The sequence below is a fragment of the Lonchura striata genome, chromosome 9 (genome assembly GCF_046129695.1).
Source record: "Lonchura striata isolate bLonStr1 chromosome 9, bLonStr1.mat, whole genome shotgun sequence".
Classification (NCBI taxonomy): Eukaryota; Metazoa; Chordata; class Aves; order Passeriformes; family Estrildidae; genus Lonchura; species Lonchura striata.
The window spans coordinates 21,635,505-21,658,731 of NC_134611.1; the positions used below are offsets into that span (position 1 = coordinate 21,635,505).

Sequence of the window (23,227 nt, forward strand, 5' to 3'; positions counted from 1 at the left end):
AGGCAGCAGGACAAAGTGGCATGACTAAAAAGTATTGTTCATAACAATCTTAAGCCTGAGATTCAGAAGGCTGTGTATCCAAATTCTGTTCAAAACAGTTAAATTAGACGTTCTGTGGAGCTTATTGGTGTGTGTGATTGCAGGACCAGGTCTCAGTTCCCTAGTCATGACTCACAGGGCTGCTCACCTTTGTATGGCTCTGCAAAAGATGGGAGATCTGCAAGTGTAAAAATGGAGTGTGAGGCACTGATGCCCTGCAGTACCTGAAAAGAGTTTTCTTTAGATCTTGGGGACATTGCAGGGAGTTCTCATTTTTTCTTGACTTCCTGCATCCTGAAAGGCAATATTGGTTTTAAATGGCTGCATTTTTCTACTTGCCCCAAGTGTTACTTGTAATGGCAATAGCTGGCAGGAATGTAAAATGTATGGAACACGAACCCTTCTCAGTCCTCAGCAGAGGAAATAGTCCTGTGGCATCATGTTTTTCCAATTGGTCAGTACATTTCTAGCTCTGATAGCTGTTCTTTGCAAGTCCTCATTGGTTATTTCATGTGAAACATCACTAAGGAAAAAAAACAGCATGATTGCAGTCACTTAATTCTGCAAAGCTCTTTCTACTTCTTAACAGCCACTGTTTTTCTATGAAAAACGGTTTGCAACTGAAATATTAGACTGTAAATTGCAAGAAGATTAATATATCTTCTGTCTTGGCAAGTTTTCCCAGTATATCACTAGCACTGAGATCTAAAGTTTAGTTTGTTTTTCAAGGTTTGATATAACTCACAGAAATTTTGATTTGATGTACACAATCGTATTGTCTTTCTTCAACTTCTTGACTGGTCTTCAGTGCAGGTTTGGTTAGATTTATTTGACTGCATTTTAGCACAATCAACTGTGTATCAAGTGATTGTCTATAATCTAGTTACAGCACTTCCACAATTAAATAATTGCTAAAATAAGAAGCAGGGCAAAGCGTGATGAGCATGTGTTAGGAAACAGTGCTGAGTTATGAGTTCTGCCTGTGAAGACAGCAATGCATAAAGGGATTCCCCAAGATTTATATTTGAAAATGTGAACACAAAAGATGAAGGGTTTAGTATCATTTTTACTTTTAGAGGGAATGTCCTTTTGAGGGTTAAGGTGCAAGCTGTTTCTTCATCTCTAGCAGTGGGCTTTGCCTCCCACCCACTAAGAGAAGAAAGTGCCCTGCGACACTGTGTGGACCTTTGGTGAAGTTACCTTTTTTAGTTGCTCTTCAGGAAGCCTTTTCTTGTTCCAGCTTGTGAGACTCTCAGGTAGTCTTGTCAGAGCTGTTATTTCCAGCTTCATTGTCCACTTGTGGTATATTACCTGAGCACAGGACCTTCCTGTGCAGTGGGGAACACAGGGACACGTGTCCCCCATCACAGACACCTTACTGTTCAGCAGAACGTGGAAAGGGAGACAAAAAGCCCTGTCATCACAAAGGCTTGTGCTATGTGTGATAACCTTGAATCCATGATTTATTTTTCTTCCCTGCAAATACATATTTGTAGCTAAAACCATCGTTTCAAGCTTCTCTCATGAGACTGATAATTTCTTGGCATTCCAAGAAAAGAGGGTCACTGGTGTTCAGAGGAGCAGCTGAAGCAGCAGCACTATACAAAGCATAAACACTTTCAGAGTCAGTAAATGAAAGCAATGTACTTTGCTCCAATACTCATCAAACAGAGAGAAGAATCTGTCTCAGCATGCTGTAGGATGATCATTAATTTTTAATAGTGTTAATGTTTATTAGTGACAGATGATTGACTTTAAGTGCCTTATGAATAATAAATAAATGATGTGGATTTTGGGCATCTGCCTTAGATTTGTATGCAAAGCCAGTGGGACTAACCTTCACAGTTTGAGAGAAGTGTAGCTTCAATTCCACAACGTATGCTGTAACACAGACAGTTCTTGGGCTTTAGCTCTGATAAACCTTGGAAGGCTTTTCTGTCCCCTTTCTTAGGGCACATTGACTGCTTAGTGGCCTCAAGGTGAGAGGGGAGCTCACTGCAGCTCTTTTGGCTAGGACAGAACTGCTGGAAGGTGCATTATTCACTCGGGGGCTCTGCTGGATTTCATAACACTTAAACACCTGTGTCCATCAAACAGAACGCACAGAATCGCAGCTAGAGCTGCTCTTGACTTTGTAATTTCATTGACTGACAGTTTAATATCTATTTATTTTCACATCTGACTCTGGTATAGACAGGCTGGCATCCTGAATGTCAGGATATTGTGCTGACAACTGTGTTTTTTCATTACTACGGAAAAAAAAGAGATTCTTCGTAAGTAAAGAGGTTCTTTTCAGGCTCAGCAACTGTAATAAAGACCAAATTATACTTCATATAAATTTGGTAGTAACGAGTGATCTGTTATGTGTACATATTTATATAGGAACAAGGACACACAGCTTTCAACTTTCTGGTAATCTGTCACTTCCATCCTGTGAAATGCCATGTAATCATATTGTTTAAATAGCTGGAACAACTGCCTTTACTACAGGCTCTCATAAGCAGCACGATTGTTGCTTAAATTAGATATTTAAAATTGCTCTCTTATTTTGATCCAATTTTGTTTGCTTTCTAAACAGAAACAAGTGGCTTATCCTATCTAAATTCTACAATATTTGAAATTACTTAAGAGACTATTTTGAGAAAAGAGAAGTATGTGTGTTCTGGTGAGGCTGTGCTGATGTTTAGAGAAAAAAGGGTAAAACTGCTTTCATATTGGGCACTGGCCAAATGGCTGATGACTCTGTAATAATGTTCTCCAGATGTTAGGCAGTTAAACCAGACCAAAATGCTGTTGCTAACTTATTGTTATTCAGCATTTACTATATAAACAGAAAATTTGTATTTAATTCCACTTTAGTTCAATGGATTGTGATTAATATTGTAATTACCCCAATTCAGAGAACTTTTTAGACCAGACTCTTGGTTTTCTCAGAGTATAACACATCATACATCAGCCCTAATTATATGGTGTATCTGCCTGGGATCTGCCCTGTAATCACATGCCCTAGTGTTCCCTGAACTACTGGGTGTTGTGTCAGCAAGGAGGAGACACAACTGCACTCTGTAAAACATTTCAAGATGCTGAAATTAAATTGCATCTTATCTGGGAAAAAAAAAAAATAATTGCTCTCAATGTTCACAGCCATTAGCTGGTCATCAAGTGACAGGAAACCATCTGAACTTGTCTGATTTCTCAGCAGTCATGGCATTAATTACTTTCATTAATGAAACACCTTGCTTATGATTTTTGAAGATTTTTCATCCCGCCTAAGTGCCTTATCTCTGTTTCAGGGTGTAGCCACTCTTACTCCACCACGTCTGGCCTCCCTTGCCCAGCCCTGGCTTGGTCCATGCACCCATCTTCAGCCTGGCCTGCTGCTCTTGAGCACAGGTAGAAGTCTAGGCTGGGTTGTCTTTAAGGGTGGAAATCTAGGCTACTCCTGTTGCTGGAGAGGCACATCAGTGCCCACAGAGGGTTTCTGCATTGCACTTCCAGAAATCATAGCTCAGCTTGCATGCTCGGAGAGCCTTGGGGGTCACACATCCCTGCAGGAACCCGCTGGAGGTGACAGCACGCCTCGCTTTCCCCACTGTGCACCTGGGACTGGGCACCTCACAGCTCTTAGACACTTCAAAATCCTCAAAAATCGCTCCTCAGGCACATGTTGGGTGCTTTGCTGTTGTCACACTGTACAAATACAGACACACAGAGACCCACCTTGGTGGTCAAAGGTAAAGAGAACACAGTATTTGTACCTTTTGGAGTATATAACCATCAGGGTCAGGTTTTGCTTGAGACAAGCAAAACCGGTTTCTGTGCAGCCAATCAAAGGGGCAATATCTTAAGCCCTGGTAAGGGCTTTGTGCTCTGCTTCCATTTACAGCAATGTCAAGAGTATAGCAAGGACGAATGGGAATCATGTGTGATCATAATGTTCCTATTTATATACACATAAAATAGAACAGGCTTTTAAAAGCCAACACAATTTTCTGTTATAACGATAACCTTAATAACAATATGGTTTCACTGCAAAGATATCAACAAATACAATAGAAATTTAGATAATGCCATAAAATGGATGCATTATTTTTGGAATTTGAAGGACACCTGCCAGAAAACATTTACCAACTCATGCAATCCACAGCAAATTAAATAAAAACTTACCTTCTGCTGTTGCCTGGTTATGACATATTTACTGTGCAGTTTTCTTATTGCTGTGGATTTCTAAGATAATTATTTGTTGCTTAGTGCAAAATATCTGACCTAGAATTTACCTGGACTCACTGAATAGATATTAAAATAAGAAAAGAGATAATACTCTTTTTAAAATTCATTGGAAGATGCAAAACTGATAAATAATATGTGTTTCCACACTGGAACCCTACATGAGCTAGATATGCTATGATTATCCCAAGTGTTTTATTGAAGTCTTCTGTTTAGATTTTGCATGTACTTTGCTGCTAGCTCAATTGAAATGAACTGCAGTATCAAAGTAAAAATTAGGTTTGTCTTCTTTAATTGCTAATGTTAAAAATATTGTGAACGAAGGAAGAGCTCACCAAAACACATCCTATGAACATTGTATCTATGTATCTAGAATGTGTTTTTAGAAAATATTACAGATTTTGTTTATTACATTAGCCTTCTTCCACTTATTACATAATTTGTCTCTTCTATCTTTGCTTCTTTTGCTGAAATCACAGAATACTAAAATTCTCATAAGACATTGGTTTCCTTTGTAGCTTCCATTTCAGTTCTTTGCTGATTGTGTATGTGTTCCTTTTAATCATTTAGCAGTCTTTTGTTACATTAATAACCAGTCTTTCCTCTTGCATTATGAAATACCATAACCATGAATGCCAAAGTGGATTGCTGGATGGTGTTTGCTATCATGTGTCACTTTACCATGTCTTTACTTATGCACATTCCTAATCTGCTGATTTTCGCTCCTCTTGGTGCTGAAGGATGTCTGGGCAAAAGGACCCATCTCCCACAGATCCTGAGGTAGCTGAGCTATAATGTGTGGTAGCCAGGGGAGGAAGGCTCCAGGAGTGGAAAATGCAAGGTTAGAAAATGCAGAATTTAAAAAAAACCAAGGATGGCTTATGTCTTCATTGTTGCTGGATGACTCCTGCTTTCTGTCCAGTTTAAGGGTGTCAGAACTTGACCTTCTTCCTCTTATGCATGACAGGAGCAAGAAAGAATGAGAAATGTTTGTTTCTTGTTTTCTCAAGCATGGTTTATGGTGCCAAATACATTTGGAGGTGTGCTTGGAGTATGTGGCAGGGAATGGAGGACCTGGAGGCCAGAACTGTCTCACCAGTGTAGGAAAATTGGCTCTGCAAAGAGCAGGAAAGGGAGGAGTGCTGAGTTGCTGTTTCTGCTGGGGGTCTGGGGCAGCAAGTGGGGCATCAGGGCATAAGGCTGCACACACAGCCCCTGGGCCAGCAGCCAGGGCTCCAGCACACCAAGACATGGTGCTGCCCTAAGCAGTGTAATTTGTGCACAGCTGTATCTGAAATGGGAAATGGTTGCATCATAGGCAGAATTAATACATCTGCCTTTACTCAGGTCCCACGGCCTTCTCCCCCCTGCAGTGATGTGTGGGGCTTTTTTCCGGTGCTGCCAGTTGTCTTGATTTCAGAGATTATCAGGGCAATATACCATAGATGTTTTCATTACTATAGAAAAGGCAGTTACACATGTAAAATGTCAGTCTGAATGCTTCCTTTACCTGTGTGGTGGAGGTTTAAATCTTGAGCAGGGCATATGATTGCAGCTTGCCTTGAGTGTAATAAGGAAGTAATTACTCAGCTATTGAGAAAGGTCCTAATATCATTATAGATAGCCTGAATGTCTAGGCAATATCTGCCTATTATTTGAAATGGTTTCAAAATACTTTGGAAGAAAAAAAATCCAACCCCTCACATTCAAGCCACATGGGGAGAATACGAGTTATCATAAAAAAGTGTTATGAGATAATTCTAAATGTCAGTTTAGCATATTTTAGCCTATTGGATCTTTATACAGAGTTGAGTAACATCTTTCATGAAGTAAATGTCTTTTTGGTAAACTGAAAGGGACGATAATATTTAAAGGTCAGTTAACATGGAGAGTTGGTTCTAGTTATTATTATTAAAGATCCAGCTGTATTACCTTTACACAACATTACCCCACAAATCCTTATTAAAACTGCAAAAGCAAACCACATCTTCCCTTTTTTTTCTCTCCTGCCCCTCCTTCCTTCAACGATCCTGAGATCCTTGATTCTGCCTTCTCTTTATATGTAACAATTTCTCTAGTGAATAGCACTGGATGATCCTCACCCTGCTTCTGCCACGCTGCATCTGAAAGAGTCATACATTATAGTTGCTGTCAGTGCTGCCAACCAGAAAAAACCCTCTCATTTCTACATTACATTTCAGCCTCCCACATATGACATGAGCTACCCTGCAAACAGTTGTTTAATAGTTTTCAGCTGCTTAGGAAATGGTAGTTGATTTCAAAGGGGTTTTTATTCAAGAAGAAGTTGCAGTAGTGCGTTGTGTGACTGCTGCTGTGTTTAATTGGAAGCAGGCAGGCTGTCTGCCCATTGCACTGCCCACCCAGCCGTGACCAACTGGTATTAATAGGCTGCACAATGAGCTGGTTCATTTGTGCACGAGCACCCCCTCCCCAGAAACCTCTCCTGGGAGGCTTTCTGTCACAGGGTGCGTGTCTCCCAGGGCTGGGGGCTTGGGGGCTGTGCTGCAGGCTGGCAGCGTGGGGTGGGCACAGGCTCTGGGCCCCTACGTGCATGAGGTGACTGTCCTGGGTGTATGGCTGGGGGCTTCCTCCCACAGCCCTCTGCCAGGGCTCAAGCTGGGCTGGGCCTGGGAGCTCTCCTCTTGTCTCTGAGCCACTGCTCACAGCAGTGAGCTGTGAGGCGGGTCTGGGCATGGCATGGAACAGTTTGCCCTGTGTTTGTACCTGCATCTGGACGCTTCTCTGGGCTGTGCTCTGTGCTCATAGCCCTTTTGCTACCGAGATGGCCTGGAACAAAGAGCTTCTGCTGAGGATCCCCGAGGGGAAGATGCTGCCAGGGTTTGGGGTTGCAGAGGAGGTGTTGATGAGTGGGGTAGCTGGCCAGGAAGTGAAACAGAAGTGGAAAAGCAATGACCAAAATAAGGAGATGGGATCATGTGTTCTTTCTTCACAGTGCTGGATGTAGAGAAACCCAAGTGATTTGGGAGCCCTTTCAGTCAAGGAGCAGGGCTGGGGCAGGCTGTTACCCTGCTCCTGGGCACGCAGAGGAAGAGCAGTGACAGCGTGTGCCAGGCCCAGGTCCTGATGGGCAATTCAGGTGTAAGACTCATATTTTAACAGATAGAGAGAGTTTAGGTAAAGACATGGGAACCGTGCTGTGTCTGAGGGTGGCAGTGCATGGGGCAGCCTGGCTGCCCTTTCCTGCAGTAATGGAGATGTGTGTGCCCAGAAACATTCAAGGACAACTGCACAATGTTCAGTTCAGAGTATTTCTCTGCGCTGAGCAACTCTACTAAATGCAATATGCAATTAGTAAAACGGCTTCCATGGAGAGATGCAAAAGCTAAGTGTCAGATTTTTTATCCTAAGAAACCTCAAAAAAAAAGTGCCACAGTTTCTAATTTCCCAGAAGGAGAAATGTGATGTTGTAGAAATGGAATGGTTTGCTGCAAGCTGTGGCTTTGATGAGACAAACCCATGCCGTTACCTAATGTCTTGTTACTGCTCACGTGAACATGAGGATTTGATGGGTAGTGAACACATGACCAGGGACTTCAGGGTTGTTGGTCAAGGCAGATCACCACTTTGCCTGTAAAATGTTTGTCCAGAATCAGGACAGGTCCTTGGATACGAGTTAATTACCCAAATTTGCTCACAGTGACAACTAGGAAAATCACCTGTTTGGAAAAAGACCCTGTAGACCTCGTGTGACTGCTTTCATACAATGTTTTCCAGGAGCTGATCATGGCTTTGGGACAGAGAGGAGGACTTGAGAGCTTCCAGGCATCTCCTCTGCTCCATCAGGTGCCTTTCTTCCCCAGGAGCTGCCTTCACATCAGAGAGCACTCTGAAAGGTTTGTCTGCTGGACATACTGGCTTTTGAGTATCAGATGAACACAAACTCAGCCACAGACAGGCCACTGTCTGGGCACAGAGGACACTGAGTGCTTGAGTTGCTGCTATCTGTGCTGTGCCATCTCCAGCCAGCTCTGCTCCTCTCAGCACTGCCCAACAGGCAGCTCTAGCCTGAGCACAGGCTGCTGTTAAGGCAGCCAGGCTAGTGACAGGCATGCAGGTAACAGCAGCACAGGCAGGGTGGAGGGCAGCTGTGTTGGGAAGTTATTCACCCTTGGTTACTTTTTACACCCCATTAGGCTTGAGGCTGCAGAGATCCAAAATTAGCACTGGTGGGACACTGCAGAAATATCCCCTTTCCATTGCTGTGGGAAGCTCCAGAGTGACAAATACAGTGATGCTACTCTAGTAAACAGTAAAAACATAGGGAAGCATTCAGTCTTCTGTTTTTCAATGTCCTGGGCTACTTCATGACCTCTACATCCATAGTTACACCCCTGTAAGAAAACATGCCTTCCTGTTTGTTTTTTTTCCAGAGCATCCTAACTCCCTTTCTTTCCTTGTTTCATTTCTGGATGAAAATCCAAACCCACACAAGCACTTAGTTTTCCCTGCTTCTGGTGTCCTTGGTTCCCTCTAAGTAAAAGGCTTTAAAAGGCTATTTTTCCAGTTTAGTATACTCTCCCCTCTTGTGCTAGTTCACTGATGACCTCACTGGTCTAAATATAGGCTCACCTCCCCCAGGCACAGGAGAGCAGGACCACACTCAGCTGTGGAGGTGATGGAAGTGTTGCCTTTCCTTTCAGCAGCTATGTTGGCTTCCATAGCTTCAGCTGCTCCAAGCCTGCTGCAGCCTGTGCAGCCGAGGCCTCTTCAGATGTGCTCTGCCCCGCCTTAGTGCCCCCGCTGGGGGCTGCTGCAGGCAGAGCATTGGAGCTGCCAAAAGAGATGGAAAGGTGGGAAGCAGGGCTGGGGGTGGGACATGTCTGCCTGCTGGGGAGGAAGGCTGGCCACTGCACAGCTCCTACAGGAGGAGGTTTGTGGTGGGAAAGGAGGTGGGGACAGCATCTCTGGGGCCTTGGGGGGCTCTTCTTCCTGAGGAAACACAGAAAGCTGAAAGATACTCCACCTGTCCTTTACCCCTCCAATAAATATTCTGCCCTGTGCCCTGTAGATGTGAGAAAGAAAATGTGATTAAAAAGGTAAAATGCTTTTATTTGTGAAATATTAGCTTTGTGTAATATGTATTCAAAAGCAGATACTCATTTAAAGGTTATATTTAATATAGCTCTGCTCCAGTTTTTCTTTTTTATTATTTTCTTATACATCTTTTCACTTTCTAAGGCAATGCTCCAGTGACTACTGCAATATAATAGCTGCTTTCTCTCTCAGTACACAATTTGACAGCATTTATTCTTTCCTTCAGTGAACATAATTACTTCACATATGGAACCTGTGATAGCCTACAGGCATCTGAGAGAAACCAGAATCATACAATCTGTCCCCTTTGTGAGCTTAATTTACATTCACAAGTGTCATTTTAATAGTGCTGGCAACATGTAGGATAAAAATTACAGGTCAGCTGCAGCATGTCACAGGGAACTGTGCTTAAGTCAATAACATGGTATTATTACATTCTGGATAATTTTACAAGGTAGATCTCACAGAAGGAATTTGACCCCTATTTCTTTAGTTTTCTGCCTTTTGGTTTCCTTCATAAGGTAATTCACTTAGAAATGGATGTTGCAAAACTGCAAACATGTTGACAAAGAGGTTAGACTGTAGCAGGCATTTCCAAATAGGAAAGCAACACCTTTCCCTTGCTGTAAATTGTAGCAGTGCTTAGAATTGCCATGCTCTGGCATATTTTAAAATTTGCACCGTTAATTCTTGAAATTTGTTTTCCTGATCCATGTAACAAAAATACTGAGGGGCATAGCCTTCTGCCTTCTCATTTCATACAGTTGACAGAAGTTTGAGCTTTCTGCAAGTGATTATTTTTTAGCCAGCAAAAGCAGTCTCTGGCTAGGCATCTTACAGACATTTTGTACAAGAAAAATAGTGACTGTCACAGAGACATGCTGCATACAGACCTATGTGTGATTCATGATTTAATGTATATATTTGTAAGACCTAAAAATAATAGCTCATTTTTTATATGGGCATCTGTAATATAGATAAAGGTGCAATAAATAATCTAGTAAACATCAGGTGATTTTTTTTTAGTGAAAACTTGTTTTGGGGAAGAGCACTCAATTCAAATACAAAATCCATCTTAGTTACCATTACTGATTATTTTCTGTTTTTACAAACCCCATAATTTACTGCATTTTAAGCTTTCAAAGTTTGTTTAGGTCCTGTATAGTTTGCCCATAGTACTATGGCATTCAAGAAGTCCATGTGTACACAAACAAGGCAAATACACCCCCAGGTGCCCCCCTGCACACATACCCAAACACATCCATTACCTGAACCACAGCCATTTACTCCTCCTGAAATTTGCATCCTTCTCTTGCTGTAAGCGTTTTTAATCATTTGAGAAACACAAGGGGGAAAGCATCTTTTATCTAACGATTCGTTTTCGTATCACTGACAGTGCTGGAGTTTGAGTGAGTTTTTTAACTAAGCCCACGCACCCGCCCCACTCCCCACAGCCCTCAAAAATAAAAGCATATTATTCCTGAGGAGACTAGATAGAACATACTTAAATCTACAGTAAAAAAATATTATAAACTAACAGCAAGGAAGTGGATGTATAAAACCTAGATATAGTGAATATGCCCAATACCTGAATACTTGTAACATGGCTGAGAATGAAGCAAAAATGCGTATAAACCCCTCAAATAAATGAGGTTAAAATCAGGAAAATTGCAACTTGAGTACATCACATGTTTTTGAGAGTGAAGGTAGTTAGGCACAGAAAAGGATGCCTTTTGAGACTGCTGGAATGCCTATCAAAACTTTGTGTTTTTCTAAAGGATGTGTCCCACTCAGCCAGTGGTCTGATGTGGGAAGTCAGTCAGTTTTGTTTCAATGTCCATGTTTAAGTCCTTAAATCCCCTAAAACACACAGCCAACCTCTGAAGTCTAATGTCAGCCTTTACTTGGGAAAGTATTTATTTGGAGCACTGGGAAATGTTTTCATGTAAGGAAAGTATGTATCAGTCATGTTTTTCAGAGTCTGGCATAGGAAAGTGTTTGCATTTCACTCTTTATCCTAGCGGGAGGCTCTGGTTTTGTTACAAGCTCTCAGTTGCTGCAAGGCTGTAGGCTGGGAAAAAAGAGCCACAAAGGGCAAGCTGGAGGTGTTCATTCCACCTCTGGAGCTCTCCCACACACCCATCTTAGCATAAAAACTTCTGTCACTGATACACATGACAACATATGTGCAAATATTAATATTTTATGTGCCTCATGACTGGTTGATCAAACTCTTACCAGTGGAATATTTGAAATTTGACCATTTTCATTCTTTGTGAGGATCTTTTATGAGCTACATTTCAGTTGGAGAAAAGTCTCATTCCACTGGAGATTTGCTGGAGTGTTTTGTCTGCCTCTCCTCAGCTTCTGTCCTCTCCCTTAGCTGATACTAGGTTTATTATTTGCTTGATTAATGATTGCCATATCTGGTTTTTCTATTTTAGATGAGGAAAAAATAAAAGAGGAAAAAAAAGAGTGTTTACAGGGGAGACTTTGCAGACAGAAGGAAGCTGGGTGCAAGGCCCTATCTATGAATGGAGATTACTTCTGCTTCTTAAACAGTAAGGGATCAACAATCAAGTTCTTGGCCTGACATCCTCTTTTCACCAGTAGAACACAATTGTGCTGATAACATTTGGTAGAAGAGGCTGAACATGCAGTGCATGAATTCTTTTCTTTGGCCTAAAACTTGAGCCTTTGAGCTCTCTCTTCTTGTCACCTTGTGATGCTGGGCTCTGGAAGTCCTTTTTCTGTCACCTCCTGTTGGGCAGATGTTTATTGGTGAGAAAACTTAAGAGCTGTTAAGGTTTCATCAACATAGTTTGGAAAAAGGTTTTGTGTGTCATCACCAATGCTTTCGAACAAAAGTGAAATCTTTGTGGGCTGGTCTCAGGGAAGTTGCCAGGCAACTAGGAGGTTATAGCTTGTAGTCATACCTGGTGGCTTGTGGATGTAATCAGTTGGTTTTTCTTTGTAAAGTAAAATAAGAAATTGCTATAGTAAGAATACCCAAAATGGAGTTTTTCCCATATTGGGAAGGAGTTCTTTGCTTGACTACGATGATGGTGCTTGGCCATGCTTGCCTGGTGGCACCTGGGGCTCCCTCCATGTGCTGCAGGCAGCACAATGCCTCAGTTCAGCCCCTCTGCCCCAGTGTGCAGCATCAGGACAGATGCAGGAGCCCGGATTAGTGCAGGCAGTCTTTCATATTGTATTTTCTGAGTGATGGGCAAAGGAGCAAATCTACAGATTCCATGTGTGCTGTTTTAATATACCACTTAGAGGATGAAGCAGAACAGTGTCTGTGGTTAATACAAATTTTAAAAAGATAATGAGATGTTTTGCCTCCCAAGCTGGCATAGAATCTTATTTTCTTTACTCGTCCTCCTCCAAAAAAACCCCCCTACCAAGCTCTTGTCTCCGATTTGTTCATAAATACAATATCAAACACCTCCTCTGTGCCTCTGATGTGTGCTTGAAGCCGTGTGCCACTGTGTTGATTCATCTGGAGGATGCCCAGCGTGTGAGTGGTTTGGCACAGTGTGGTACAGGGAGGAATCTGATAGTGAGAAAGTCAGAGGCAATGGCATAATTATGAAGGATTTCTTCCCCTCATACTGCTTCTTGTTATTTATTCTTCTCTCCATGTTTCCCCTGGTTATTTCTCTTCCTGAAATGAAAATAACCTGGCAAGAAAACAATGTTTCCACTCCCATCATTTTTAGGCAAGGAACACCAGGCATGTATTTTTTTTAGCGTTGCTAACTGACGGATGATTATTCACCAATATTTTTTGTTGAAGCAAGCAGGCTTGTTAACTGTGGTGACATTTTTAGTGATGCTATGATATCCCAGTGTCATTGTTGCTTGATTTATCAGTGTCTAAAGGATTATTTTGTTGAAAAACCTACCATGGATCTTGTGTTTAAGGCTGACTTTATATGCGTATGACTACAAGTGTGTGAATTTGTATGAAAATAAGGAACAGAACTGTTAAGATGCTTCTTCTGTTTTGGGCTTTTGGCTCTGTGTCATAAAATACAAACTGGAGCCTTGAATTTCCATGCTTTAAAATGGCATGCTTAAACTGAGAAATACTGTAATTGAGATCAGCTCAGCCACAGCCATCCTACAGTTCGTATCTGTTTACTCCCCATCTTCTCCAAATTCCTGACTCACCTTCTCTTATTCCTATACTTCTACAGGTCTATTACTTGCAACCTCTGCTCCCTCCAGCCATAGACACAGGCTATCCTTGACCTCCCCAGCTTGTTCAGCACCCCTTGCTAACCAGGCACACCTGGACCCACTGCTGAGGCTTGGCACATGGCTGCTGGGGTCTTTGAAGGGTTACAGCCAGCGTGGCTGGACTAGTGGGATGGCAGTCATGCTGAGGAGTCTGTGGGATCACCCTGATTAGGAAGGGGTGAGGACAAGTAGGGATCCCATTCCCTTGAAGAGAGAACAATGGTGAGAAATCCCTTGGAGCAAAGCATTGCTGAAGGGTTGGGGATGAGAAGCCCAGGAGCATTTCCCTGCTCCAAGCATTTCTTGCACAGGAGTGCAAGGGTGCAAGTCTGTGAGCACAGCTTGGTGCAGCCCTGGCAGCTGGAGTCTGGAGCAGTGGGTAGGATAATGAGAATGCTGGGTATCTGCTTGGAGATGCAGCAACCACAGACGGTTTGAAAAAACAAAAATTCAAAATGGAAAAGATGTGACCTTGATGCTTTGTAAACACAGTGAAAGCAAATGTGCTTAGATTTCCTGGGAAAAAAAGATGCTATTGGAAATTCTGTGTAAGTGTAAATATATGAAAGCCAAAGGAGGTAAAGTTTTTTCCTAATTAGGATAATTAAAAAGAAAAGCAGTCAGCAAGTTGAATGCCAGACACAGAGCACCATAGCTCCTTTGCTAAAGCAGGAGCAGATTTATTCATAGAGTGATGTGTCCTGTTCCTTTTCTCTCTCCTGGCACACAGGTTGCCCTGTCTGGGCAAAACTTCTGCACTTCAGGCTGTGTAGTCCATTTTGGGTTGTACAGCACTGCTGGTCAAAATTATGACATTTCCTCTTCTTCCCCCCAACTCTTCCCCCCTTCTAATTTTAGAGTGACAAAAACATGTGGTTCTTTCAGTCTTATTGTGGCTCAGCTTGCCCATCACCTCCAGTTCCCCCAGAAATCTCCGGGAAATTCAGGTGCTTTCCAGCTCTATGAAGCAGGTCCACAGGGTTTGAAACTGCATTAAATGCAGATCACAATGTTAAAGTTACATAGATAGAAGGGAGAAATATGTCTATTCTGGACAACCTGCAAAATCAGATCAACTGTCAAAAAATTGTTTTGTCCTGAAGAGAGATGGCAGAAAGGAAAGGCAGAGCATATTTTAGGGCCACTTGGGAGCCCTTTATGTGGGTTCTGGCCATTTAGTCTTCAATAAAACATGAATGCTAACCATAGCAACCACATTAGCCCCCTTCAAGAGAGTCACTGCTTGAATAGAGATGGGGTTCACTGAAGAAAGCCTAACACATGTAGACCTTTTGCAGAGCTGTTCAAGAAAACAATCTCACTTGAAGAAGCAGACACATTTTCCCAGGAAGCATGTAAGAGGTAATGCAATATGCTGATAGCTTTCCCTGGCTCTGCTACCTGCCTGCTCTTGGGAATTGCTGTTATTTGGGTGGTGCAGGAGGGTACAGTAATGGCAAAGGGATGGACAACCCCCATGGCCCTGCTACCTGCACTGCTGGGAGGGCTCATGGCCCAGAATATTTTGGATCCTTTCCCATTAAAGCTTCTCCCAAAGTCCACACATGCACATTGAGTCACTGTTTTCCTGAAATCTTCTGCCTGGTAAGTATTTTCCTGAAGTGCACCCTTTTGCTTTAATCCGTGCTTAATCCTACAGAAAGATGCAAACAATTTTGTAACATCTCTGCCTTGGAAAGTCTCAGGGATGTTCAACAAACTCTCCTGTGGCTCTTTATTCATGTGCCCCAAGAGCAGACTGGGGTCTCCTCCCCAGTCTGCAGGTTTGGATGTAAAATACAACTAGATCAACCTTCTGGAAAGAGGATGCTTTGATTTGTAAAACTGGAGAGAAAATATTTATCTGGGCAGTATTAGATTAGTCATAGATTAATTACAATTGAAAAGTATTATTCATCTGTAATAAGAGTGAATTCTTCACTCAAGATTCATAGCAAAATAACATTATTTTTCAAATAGAAGTAATTTAAATTGAAGTAAGACCTACTAATGCCACCATCTGTACAAGTAAATTACTTTCAGAGTAATTAAATATGCATATCTGGGCTGTGTACTGTACTGATGAACCAAGTTTTATGGAAGCAATATGCTTAAAAATCCCTTAGGTATTAAAGATGAAGAACCCATGGCATTTTGCATTCATATAACCATGAATAAGAAAAAATATTTTCTCTGCTGCATAATTTTGGGGAATATATTTTTATTAACTTTTCCAGGTTAATTAATACTTTTGCCAAATAGCAAATACGATCATCATATTTATTAGTCTGACATTTCACAGGGACTTAAAGCTCTATAAGAAGATGCAGCATTGTGTGTGTCTGAATTTATGATTGTGACACAGTCACTCATCTCCTGCAGATTCCCAGGAAGCAGAGCAGTGCAGTGAAACCGAAATCATTATGTTGACTGAATTCATTACTGCCGGACTTGTCCCTCCATGAAATAGCACTGCTCAGCCAATTGGGATTCATGGTCACAACCCTTCGTGGGATCATCAGGGTTTATAGTCCATAACAAATACAAATACAGCCAGGAACAATAACAGTCTGATACACCTGATCTATTACCGCACCCCGTGAGCCGGCCGTGAGGACCAGGCAGCGCCTGGCTGCGTTTTCCCGGCGCAGTCGCGTGGCAGCAGAGGCTGTGCCTCAGAACCAGCCCTCACAGCCTACTCTTCAGTGACTAAAACCCACCTTCATGCTGCCAACACAGTGTTTGGGACTGGTGTGTAGGGAAGCTTTGAACATTTCCTGGAAGCATCTGAACACTGCAGAAATTCTTGGTTAAAGTAGCACCTGAAGTCAATTCTGTGGAGTGCTTCAGAAGAAGTCTGAAATCCCAGCTCAACCCTTTCAAAGCAGCAAATAGAGCTGTTTCCATGCTACCAAAATGCAAGAGCAAATTCAAGCATAAAGACACACAATCTGCACAATCTCTGCAAGTCAGCCACTGCATGCTGCATGTGATACGTATTTTTTGTCAATGTAACATTGCTTATAATATGTGCAGAGGTTCCCTGACATCAAGAGATTCAGTCTAAGTGCAGCACTTTCACAGTTACCTCCTCAGATGTCTTGTAGGAATCTGACAACAGATGGAGGACAATAGATAATTCTTCCTGGTGACCTGAAATAGAGAAAAGAAGAAATGAAAGCCTCATTTCTCTACTCTCAGCCTTGTGCTAACATGTGAATTAGTATGTTGTGTCCACCCTTTGGGACCTGCTTATGTGTGTTGTAGATCACGCTTTGTGAGAGATGGAGTTTATGTAGCCAAGAGGAGAACCATTAGAAATGTTCTAATCTGGGAGGTATTGAAGCTTGGATGATGTAAATTCTCACCTAGCATAAGGCAGTAGTTTGATGATAGGTTCAGCTGCATCCAGTCTAATCGTGCACAAATATAATGCTGGAGGTAGCCTGCATAAGTTTTCCTAAATCCTCTTTGGGTGTCTTGTCACCTTTGTGTCTTTTCTGTCCCTGAACCTCAGTTCATGCCCAGTGTGCAAACCCCAGAATCTGCAACATGCTCTGCTTTCAGCAGTTCATCTTCTGCCCCTACCACTGCAAGACAACAATTTTTTTTAGCAGATTTTCTGTGAGGTTTGAGGTTGAAAGAGAACAAAAGTGGGAATTTAGGTGTGACTGTGCTGAGTGAATCCTTGACAAAGGGGCTTTTGGCTCTGTGGGATGGCTCCTAACAGGGCTGCATATGAAAGGCTTTTATAGTACTCCTGAGAAGACTTGATTTTCAGGTCAAGGTTTGACCTGTAAGAGACAATATTTACACAATGCTTATTGCTTTTGGGCAGCAAATTGCTTTTGGGAATTTAAGAATTATAGCAATAACACAAAAGAAACTCTGCATAGTCAAAAAGAAACAATTGAAATGTGACTCAGCTCAGCTACTGAATGTGACCACTTTGCCATGTCTAAGTCCATGTTTATGCTAAAAGATTCTTAGACTAGCATTATTAGCATAATGTAACACATTTCCCAATAATTTGAAAGTGGATCTTCCATGTGTTTGAAAATGACAAGGTAGGACAAGGACATTAAAATCATCTTTTCTTCCTGTGTAACAGTGTCTTGTGTTCAGTGTGTTTCCAATTCTCACAGAGGCTGGAGCATTATTTTTCACACCCTTTTCCCCCCATTTAGCTTCTAGTTACTTAGACAAAATTGAGAGAACTTTTTTACTTGCCGTGCTTTTAAAGCTTTAAAAGCTTTTGCTGAAAAGGTACCTATTTTCTTATCACTTTTTTTTTTCTTTCTCTAGAAAAGGGCTTAATTTGAAGTTCTTTTTTGGCAGCTGTATTTCATTGTGATGCATTATGTCAGGGCACATCAGTCACATGAAGATTTGTGGAAAAAAAATACCCTTTTTAGATGTCCCTCTCTACAGTCCTCTTCAAAACACCATGTTTTTTCAAGAAACTCAACAGAAACTATCAACAGTGTTATGATTCTTGAAACATTGTGAGTGTAATGGCTTCATCTGACTCAATTATATAAATGTTACTTAAAGAATGAATATAGAATTTAATGTGGTGAAGTTAGTAATTCTAAAAAGAATTTGACCATTTTCACCTATTAGTGATGTTTACTTTTTACTGTTTAGCAAGGGCTTCTCTTCTTTGTAACCAAGATAATCCTATGCTGTTCCTTATTTTACCATTAAATGAAATACATTCTGAATTCAGATGAAAATGAGGTACCTTGATGAAAGTGGGCTTCAGGTGTCGCACACTAAGCATTGTACATTTTTCTTTCTCTGATCCTCCAGCACACATAAGATTTCACCTCTTCACCTTTGAACAAGATTGCACTAACTTTGATCTTTTCAATTTTGTTCAACTCCAGGGAAGGAGCAGCTACTTGAAACATGTTATCATTTAGACTTTCAGAGGTTCTTTAAAAAAAAAAGGCAAAAAAAAAGAGGGGAAAGAAAAAAAAAAACTTGAAAGCATGAACTAAAAGCTGTAGATTTTTATCTTGAGCATCAGCTTTTGTAGCTAGTGTGTATTGCTTTAATATCAAAAACTGTCTCTATATAGAACAAAACAAAATATAGATTTTAAAAGCACACAGAATTATGAAATACAAATTCCATTTTTGGTAAGCATTTTTCTGCAGTACTGATGTGGGTATCCTTTCCTAGGTCAAGGTGTAAGCTTTGTATTCTTGCTCCTTTGCCTATGGCCTAAACCTATTATTTGAGCCTCTGTACTTGTGTGATACTAATTCATGATACTGACAGTTAATCTATTTTTATAACTGTTATTATCTGAGCAAAATAAGGTTCTTAATTTTCTCTTCAAGTCTGAGAGCATGTAACAGTGGGGAGTAAAGTTAAAAGTATGATATTTTCAAGATCTTACATGGTTTAGCAATATTCTTAAAATGATTATCACCATATGCAAATATGGTAGTTATTTTCCTATTATTTCAGTATTATTTGGGTTTATTTGAGGGTTTTTTTTTTCACCCAAATACTTAAGAATTTTAAATCACAGAGCACTTGTGTACCAGCCCCAGTGTGGTTCTAAAGTCCTAGGAAGTTTAATCAAAATTCTTAATGATTACTAAAAGTTTACATTTTTTTTCCCATTGGCTCCTCTTTATTCTTGCCTAGTTTACTCAGATGTGCATTATTTCATCCCTGTCTTCTCTGCTGAGACTGCAGTTGTTTAGGGAGGCTCATGATAAGTAGCTCTTTGTGTCCATCCTCTTGCTTTATTTTGAGGTTTGCTTTGCACAACAGTACAAATGGGGGCAGTTTTTCCTTTCTTGGATGTGATGCTCATTGAATTGGTTTCCATTAACAAGCTGTTGGAAGCAAGTTAATGCCACATTAATTTACTCTTACATCTGATTTGTCCTGCCTATTCTAAGGGTAGCTTAGACAACAGATCATCCCCTAAATATCTCATAAAAGGTCTGAATTCCACTCCCTGCAAAAGTAGAATTGTGATTAATAATTCAAAAGAATAATTTATACCACATTAAAACATTAATGACAGAAGAAATAAAACAGATGTTGGTATGCAGGTGACATTATTGGCAGAGCTAATCTCTGCAGAGATCCTTGACATGGTTACTCGGAGGGACTAAGTAATATATTACTATTCATCAGCTGTTTATCCACTTTTCTTTTTGTTCACAGTTTTCTAGGTGTCAGACAATCCTGGAGCCAAGAACCTCCAAACACGTTTCATCCTCTGGTTTCCCTGAAACTTTAGTTACACCTTGAAGTTACTGGAATACATGTTCTGTTCAAGGTATTTTCCTACACACTCTCTTCGAGAGCCTTTGATCTATTGTGAAGTGAAGGTTCATTGAGACTTTCATTTGTTACTTCTTGTAACTTGATTTCTTGGGGTTAATCAGCTATCTTATTTTGAGATGTACTTGATTTTCTAGCCTCCCCATCACATATGCCTTTTGCAAGTGAGCTTCAATTCTAAGCAACTTCTATAATAGCCAGTGCCTCATGTCACCACTTGACTGCCACCTACTCAAATATCTCTGTGGGAGGTTTGTGGTAAAGCTGTGTGGGCTCTTTGGTCGTACAGGACATTGGCAGGTGTAGCAGAAAACTTCAGGTTCTCTAATGACAATGGGGTTAGCACCAGTGTAAAATCAGAGTGGAAATGTCCTAAAGCAGAAGTACTGAAAGAGAGATTACTCACTGGCAGTTCTGGGGAGAAAATATGACACCCTGTGAGAGCTGATCCTTTCAGTGTGGCCCAGGTACCCAGCACAGCAGTGTGTGGTGAGAAATTACCTGTGAGTGAAACACAGGCTATTGCTTGTAGCCTGCAGGGCCGAGAAAATCCGCTCATATCCCAGTTTCTGCTGGCTCTACTTCCAGGCTCTCAGTGTCACAGGAGCAACATGTCTGTAGTTTCCTTCTCCAGGCAGTTTACTGCTGCCAGGAAGCACTGACATTTCCAAAGCACTCAAGCAATAAGCATGGCTAACAAACTCATAGATTTGTGAGGGTTTGAGGTAGATGTCTCCATCCAGGTTTAATGACATCATTCTGCTCCACTTAAATGCTTCCATTTTCCTATTTTTTCAGGAAAAAAGACAAACCCAGAATTTCAATCCTCAAATCAAAGATTTCTCATTGCAGAACATGAATTTTTTTAAGCAATACATTTTAATTTTAATTTTCTTGAGTATATGCAAAACCATATGATTATAGTATATAGGACAATACCTATCTTTAAGAAACTATTGTCTAGATAGATTTTCTTTTAGAGTAGTTGGTAGTTGAAAGCTGTCCTTATTGCACTGAGGGAGTAAAATCCACACTTGTTAGGCTCTTATTTCATCCTCTTTCCTATGGTCTCACCTTTTTGGCCCTGCTAACTTTCATGTCCATAATGAACTCCATTTAGTTTCCCTGCAGCAGGACCTTGTCTTTGTTAATCACTGACCCAGCAGTGTGAAGCTGCATAGGAGAGCAGGTTATTTTTTTTTTCTGGATTTTCTCTACTTCCTTCAGCAGTTGTAACTTCTAAGAAACTGGAGAACAAACAAGTATAAAAGATCAGGAAGATGACCTGAAAAAATAATGTTTAAAAGATGTTTCATTGTACTCAGTTCTCCCATAGCTGCCAGCTACAGTCTGATGGCTGAAATCTTAGAAGAAGTTAATGAGATTAGGTCTTTGGCAACTGATTGCTTAATGCTGTCTTCTCATTGAGTGGTGTCATGTTTGAGGGTTTTTTTACTTTTTTTTCTTTTTTTCAGCAACCATATATAAAATTGCCTTGGGGATCAGCTGAGACCTCGTGGAAGAAATCTCATTTGAAACAACAGGAAGGTACTTCACCTTGGCTCAAGCCACAGCACAACACATGCCTTCTCCTCCTTCTCCAGCCCTGCTGTGAGTCAAAGGCATTTTCAGAGCTGCTACTTTCCTGTGCTGAACAGCCTTGAGCCTCTTCCTGTTGCTCCATCTTACTTGGCTCACATGTGCACCCCTTGCTCTTTTCAATATGCCCGCTTGCTCGCCTTTGCTGTCTTCCCTTTTCTCCACAGCTGAAGGTATTGGTGCTTTGTCAGGCTTTGAGACTCACATGTTTTAGTTCATAAATGCCTATAGCAATTCTCCATGCTTTTGACAGTAAGGATTTTTTCACCTTATTAAAAGATATTGGTATTGTCAAATGCATAGTGCTTGCCTACTGGTATGTTTCCTTTCTGCCCATGCTTGCAGAGCAAGGGAAAATTAGGTAAAAAAGTAGAGTAGTAGCATTTTATACTTGTTTTGCTGGGACATAAATTTGCAGATTTGTGAACGGGGGAGAATCAGCCCACTCTGACTCACAGCACAAACACAGCACAGTCGGAAGAGCCCAGCTTGGGTTGTGTGTATCCTTACTAACAGGGAAAACTGAAATGCTAATTGATGTTGCAATCTGCTTCAGGTCAGGTAAAGGTCATCAAACCCCTGCAAACGCTTAATCCTTCCCATAGAAGCTATGTGGGATTCCCAAGGATCCTACAAAAATAAGCTTTGTTTGTTTATGTGGAGAATCTGCAGGAAACAGAGCTAGCAGAGTGGTGGTAGAGAGGCATGGGGATGGCAGTGGTGTCAGAGGGATGGTGAGGCTGTGCAGAGTCATCATCCTTTGCTCTTTTTTCACATTAAACACCATGTAAATACTCCTGTAAAGCAAAGCTGTCACTCTGCTACCAGTCATCTCTCAGATCTTCAGCCTTGTAAAAGGCTGCATCAGCTTTTCCCAGAGATGAGCACTAGGACAGATTCAAGCACAAGCTGAATGTAACAGTGTAAGATGGGGCAGACACAATACTGAGCAATGTGCAACTTCCAAACAGTGTGGGGAACCCAGTCCATACCTTCAGCAAGGGACTCTAGCACATGCATAACCTAAAAGCATGTCTTGCTGAAATCCAGGGGCTGTGCATACACATACATGTGCATGCTGAAGCGTTCTGCTGGGTCGAAGCCAGGATGTTCAGCACTGTGCAGGCTTAGCCCTTCCAGATGTCTCCAGAGATAAAATGGAAAAAAAGTGACAGTCAGTCCCAGTTACACAGCCTGGCTTTTAAAAGGCTACTTTTGATAATTAGGTATTTTGTGTACTGTGGCAAAATGTGAATTACAAAACCCCTAATAATAATGTAGTTCAGTCAGGGTGGCCTTGAAATTAGACCCCTAGCAGAGAGGTTGCACTGCATAATGATAGTACAGTACCATTTGTTTCAACACATTTAGCACTTCAGAATGGGAATTTTTTTGTTAAACACCAGATGTTCTAGTGACCCGAGTGCTGACTCTAAAAGAATACACAATAGAATAGTGCGTCAAGGTCAATGGCACAAATTAATCTGTATTATCATGCTGTCATATTATACTGTATGCCCCATATGAGAAAGATCTATGGCTAGTTCCTTCTTTACGTGCAACTGTATGGGGTGTTGCAGTACCCAGATTTTGAGTTTCCCAAGCCCTCAAACCCCCCTGAAAGAAATCTGATTCTTGCTTTGATAGTTTAAATTGTAAATGTGACATTCTTACAGCGGGTGAGGGCTGTGTGGGTATGTGACTGTAATCTCACAGAACCAGAGAG

At 41.3% G+C, this 23,227-nt stretch overlaps 1 long non-coding RNA gene across 2 annotated transcripts in view; it reads left to right on the plus strand.

The window, feature by feature from the left end:
* Positions 1-23,227, plus strand: part of LOC110470332 (uncharacterized) — an 81,135-nt gene that overhangs the window by 33,766 nt on the left and 24,142 nt on the right. For both annotated transcript variants that reach the window (XR_013340468.1, XR_002465393.2), the window contains 3 exons: positions 8,023-8,141; positions 19,783-19,897; positions 21,378-21,513. This is a non-coding gene — a long non-coding RNA (uncharacterized LOC110470332). The remainder of the gene's footprint in view (positions 1-8,022; positions 8,142-19,782; positions 19,898-21,377; positions 21,514-23,227) is intronic.